This window comes from Coregonus clupeaformis, unplaced genomic scaffold (genome assembly GCF_020615455.1).
Source record: "Coregonus clupeaformis isolate EN_2021a unplaced genomic scaffold, ASM2061545v1 scaf4919, whole genome shotgun sequence".
Classification (NCBI taxonomy): Eukaryota; Metazoa; Chordata; class Actinopteri; order Salmoniformes; family Salmonidae; genus Coregonus; species Coregonus clupeaformis.
Window position 1 is genome coordinate 15001 of NW_025538373.1, and position 5043 is coordinate 20043.

General features: G+C 41.8%; 3 non-coding genes and 1 pseudogene across 3 annotated transcripts; all 4 read right to left on the reverse strand.

Annotated features, from left to right (window-relative positions):
- Positions 1–48, reverse strand: part of LOC123490812 — a 119-nt pseudogene extending 71 nt beyond the window's left edge.
- Positions 49–1226: 1178 nt separating this feature from the next.
- LOC123490810 lies at positions 1227–1345 on the reverse strand. Its single transcript, XR_006661052.1, has one exon. It is a non-coding gene; the product is annotated as a 5S ribosomal RNA (ribosomal RNA).
- A 1173-nt stretch (positions 1346–2518) lies between these two features.
- LOC123490820 lies at positions 2519–2637 on the reverse strand. The gene has a single exon (XR_006661055.1). It is a non-coding gene; the product is annotated as a 5S ribosomal RNA (ribosomal RNA).
- Positions 2638–3790: 1153 nt separating this feature from the next.
- LOC123490822 lies at positions 3791–3909 on the reverse strand. The gene has a single exon (XR_006661057.1). It is a non-coding gene; the product is annotated as a 5S ribosomal RNA (ribosomal RNA).
- Between the last annotated feature and the right edge of the window lie 1134 nt (positions 3910–5043).

Consider the following 5043-nt stretch of genomic DNA (forward strand, 5'->3'; position numbering starts at 1 on the left):
CCGAGATCTGACGAGATCGGGCGTATTCAGGCTGGTATGGCCGTAAGGAGGGAACAACTCTTGGTACACTATATAAAGTCAATGTGTCACTCACTCTGAAAGGGACACAGAAACGTATCCACTTTGTGACACAAACTGAAGAAGCTCAACCCTTGCTTACATTTCCAATATATATATATATATATATATATATGATATAAAAGAGTCTTGTTGGGGGGGGGAAGAGGGCATATCCTATGTTGATTTATGACAAGTTCATTGACTAGGGCCCTATAAAATAGGCGTTGCGGACCGAATCACGGAATCCAGACATTAAACCGAAATTCAACAATATTCAAACATTTATTGAACTTAGTAAGAAATCAACTAAATCTATTCAACTTGTTAGAAAACGCATTCATTTGCCCAAGTCAATCATAAGACATGAACAAAATGCATCAGTGATTCGTATTTCCATGAACTTTCTGGCACGGCACAGGAATGCCCCTGTCTGTGTGCATGTGTGCGGTGCGCGCGTATGTCTACACTTTGTGTAGCCGTTAGCGATAATGCTAATGAGAACCTTCTTCTGGTAGGGAAGGAATGGCTTTCCCCAAAACCTTCGCAAGTAAATGTTAACTACAAAGTAGCCTATGCCTGCCTGGCAGAATTATACCGTGATCATTTACATCACTCCAGTGGCCATTTGTTCTACAGCAACACAGCAACACCGCTTAACCAAACAAAGGATTCTTCCTGGTGCACGCTTGCATTTAAGGGTAACTACACCCCAAAATCTAAATGTCTTACATTTTTCCCAGACCTCACAAATGGTCACCTGATAGGGTTTAAACATTGTTGTGGACATAGAACATCCAATTGTGCTGTTTTGCTATTAAAAAGGTGTACTTTGAGAGCGAAAACCTGCCAAAACAGGGACAAACGGTCAACGGGGAAATCTAAACGGAGAAAAGGGAACTTGGGAATTAACGGAATCAGGCAAAACATTGAAGGGATTTTATAGTGCCCTAATGGACTACAGACATTGACTGTCTCCTAGACTAAAAACAAAGGCTGCATGTACTGCCTATATTTTGAGGGAAACGCACTGTCCATTATTTGATTTGATCAGGGCAGGGCAGCACACACAAACTGCATTTAGTCCAATAACAATCCATGATATTATTAGGGTGATAAATAAAAGGCAGTTGCTCCATGACACAAGAGCACGCTCTACTGGGACAAAAAGCTTACAGCACCTGGTATTCCCAGGCGGTCTCCCATCCAAGTACTAACCAGGCCCGACCCTGCTTAGCTTCCGAGATCGGACGAGATCGGGCGTATTCAGGCTGGTATGGCCGTAAGCGAGGGAACAACTCTTGGTACACTATATAAAGTCAATGTGTCACTCACTCTGAAAGGGACACAGAAACGTATCCACTTTGTGACACAAACTGAAGAAGCTCAACCCTTGCTTACATTTCCAATAATAATATATATATATATATATATATATATATTTGAGTCTTGTTGGGGGGAAGAGGGCATATCCTATGTTGATTTATGACAAGTTCATTGACTAGGGCCCTATAAAATAGGCGTTGCGGACCGAATCACGGAATCCAGACATTAAACCGAAATTCAACAATATTCAAACATTTATTGAACTTAGTAAGAAATCAACTAAATCTATTCAACTTGTTAGAAAACGCATTCATTTGCCCAAGTCAATCATAAGACATGAACAAAATGCATCAGTGATTCGTATTTCCATGAACTTTCTGAAACGGCACAGGAATGCCCCTGTCTGTGTGCATGTGTGCGGTAGCGCTGCGTATGTCTACACTTTGTGTAGCCGTTAGCTGATGATGCTAATGATAACCTTCTTCTGGTAGGGAAGGAATGGCTTTCCCCAAAACCTTCGCAAGTAAATGTTAACTACAAAGTAGCCTATGCCTGCCTGGCAGAATTATACCGTGATCATTTGCATCACTCCAGTGGCCATTTGTTCTACAGCAACACCGCTTAACCAAACAAAGGTCTCTTCCTGGTGCACGCTTGCATTTAAGGGTAACTACACCCCCAAAATCTAAATGTCTTACATTTTTCCCAGACCTCACAAATGGTCACCTGATAGGGTTTAAACATTGTTGTGGACATAGAACATCCAATTGTGCTGTTTTGCTATTAAAAGGTGTACTTTTGAGAGCGAAAACCTGCCAAAACAGGGACAAACGGTCAACGGGGAAATCTAAACGGAGAAAAGGGAACTTGGGAATTAACGGAATCAGGCAAAACATTGAAGGGATTTTATAGTGCCCTAATGGACTACAGACATTGACTGTCTCCTAGACTAAAAACAAAGGCTGCATGTACTGCCTATATTTTGAGGGAAACGCACTGTCCATTATTTGATTTGATCAGGGCAGGGCAGCACACACAAACTGCATTTAGTCCAATAACAATCCATGATATTATTAGGGTGATAAATAAAAGGCAGTTGCTCCATGACACAAGAGCACGCTCTACTGGGACAAAAAGCTTACAGCACCTGGTATTCCCAGGCGGTCTCCCATCCAAGTACTAACCAGGCCCGACCCTGCTTAGCTTCCGAGATCGGACTAGATCGGGCGTATTCAGGCTGGTATGGCCGTAAGCGAGGGAACAACTCTTGGTACACTATATAAAGTCAATGTGTCACTCACTCTGAAAGGGACACAGAAACGTATCCACTTTGTGACACAAACTGAAGAAGCTCAACCCTTGCTTACATTTCCAATATATATATATATATATATATTGAGTCTTGTTGGGGGGAAGAGGGCATATCCTATGTTGATTTATGACAAGTTCATTGACTAGGGCCCTATAAAATAGGCGTTGCGGACCGAATCACGGAATCCAGACATTAAACCGAAATTCAACAATATTCAAACATTTATTGAACTTAGTAAGAAATCAACTAAATCTATTCAACTTGTTAGAAAACGCATTCATTTGCCCAAGTCAATCATAAGACATGAACAAAATGCATCAGTGATTCGTATTTCCATGAACTTTCTGAAACGGCACAGGAATGCCCCTGTCTGTGTGCATGTGTGCGGTGCGCTGCGTATATCTACACTTTGTGTAGCCGTTAGCGATGATGCTAATGATAACCTTCTTCTGGTAGGGAAGGAATGGCTTTCCCCAAAACCTTCGCAAGTAAATGTTAACTACAAAGTAGCCTATGCCTGCCTGGCAGAATTATACCGTGATCATTTGCATCACTCCAGTGGCCATTGTTCTACAGCAACACCGCTTAACCAAACAAAGGTCTCTTCTGGTGCACGCTTGCATTTAAGGGTAACTACACCCCAAAATCTAAATGTCTTACATTTTTCCCCAGACTCACAAATGGTCACCTGATAGGGTTTAAACATTGTTGTGGACATAGAACATCCAATTGTGCTGTTTTGCTATTAAAAAGGTGTACTTTTGAGAGCGAAAACCTGCCAAAACAGGGACAAACGGTCAACGGGGAAATCTAAACGGAGAAAAGGGAACTTGGGAATTAACGGAATCAGGCAAAACATTGAAGGGATTTTATAGTGCCCTAATGGACTACAGACATTGACTGTCTCCTAGACTAAAAACAAAGGCTGCATGTACTGCCTATATTTTGAGGGAAACGCACTGTCCATTATTTGATTTGATCAGGGCAGGGCAGCACACACAAACTGCATTTAGTCCAATAACAATCCATGATATTAGGGTGAGTAAATAAAAGGCAGTTGCTCCATGACACAAGAGCACGCTCTACTGGGACAAAAGCTTACAGCACCTGGTATTCCCAGGCGGTCTCCCATCCAAGTACTGACCAGGCCCGACCCTGTTTAGCTTCCGAGATCGGACGAGATCGGGCGTATTCAGGCTGGTATGGCCGTAAGAGGGAACAACTCTTGGTACACTATATAAAGTCAATGTGTCACTCACTCTGAAAGGGACACAGAAACGTATCCACTTTGTGACACAAACTGAAGAAGCTCAACCCCTTGCTTACATTTCCAATATATATATATATATATATATTGAGTCTTATTGAGTCTTGTTGGGGGTGGGGAAAGAGGCATATCCTATGTTGATTTATGACAAGTTCATTGACTAGGGCCCTATAAAATAGGCGTTGCGGACCGAATCACGGAATCCAGACATTAAACCGAAATTCAACAATATTCAAACATTTATTGAACTTAGTAAGAAATCAACTAAATCTATTCAACTTGTTAGAAAACGCATTAATTTGCCCAAGTCAATCATGAAGACATGAACAAAATGCATCAGTGATTCGTATTTCCATGAACTTTCTGGAACGGCACAGGAATGCCCCTGTCTGTGTGCATGTGTAGCGGTTCGCAGTATGTCTACACTTTTGTGTTAGCGTTAGCGATGATGCTAATGATAACTTCTTCTTCTTCTGGTAGGGAAGGGAATGGCTTTCCCCCAAAACCTTCGCAAGTAAATGTTAACTACAAAGTAGCCTATGCCTGCCTGGCAGAATTATACCGTGATCATTTGCATCACTCAGTGGCCATTTGTTCTACAGCACACCGCTTAACCAAACAAAGGTCTCTTCCTGGTGCACGCTTGCATTTAAGGGGCTAACTACACCCAAAATCTAAATGTCTTACATTTTTCCCCAGACCTCACAAATGGTCACCTGATAGGGTTTAAACATTGTTGTGGACATAGAACATCCAATTGTGCTGTCTGCTATTAAAAAAGGTGTACTTTTGAGAGCGAAAACCTGCCAAAACAGGGACAAACGGTCAACGGGGAAATCTAAACGGAGAAAGGGAAATCTTGGGAATTTAACTTGGAATCAGGCAAAACATTGAAGGGGATTTTATAGTGCCCTAATGGACTAAGCAGACATTGACTGTCTCCTAGACTAAAAACAAGGCTGCATGTACTGCCTATATTTTGAGGGAAACGTACTATTCCATTATTTGATTTGATCCAGACAGGGCAGCACACACAAACTGCATTTAGTCCAATAACAATCCATGATATTATTAGGGTGAT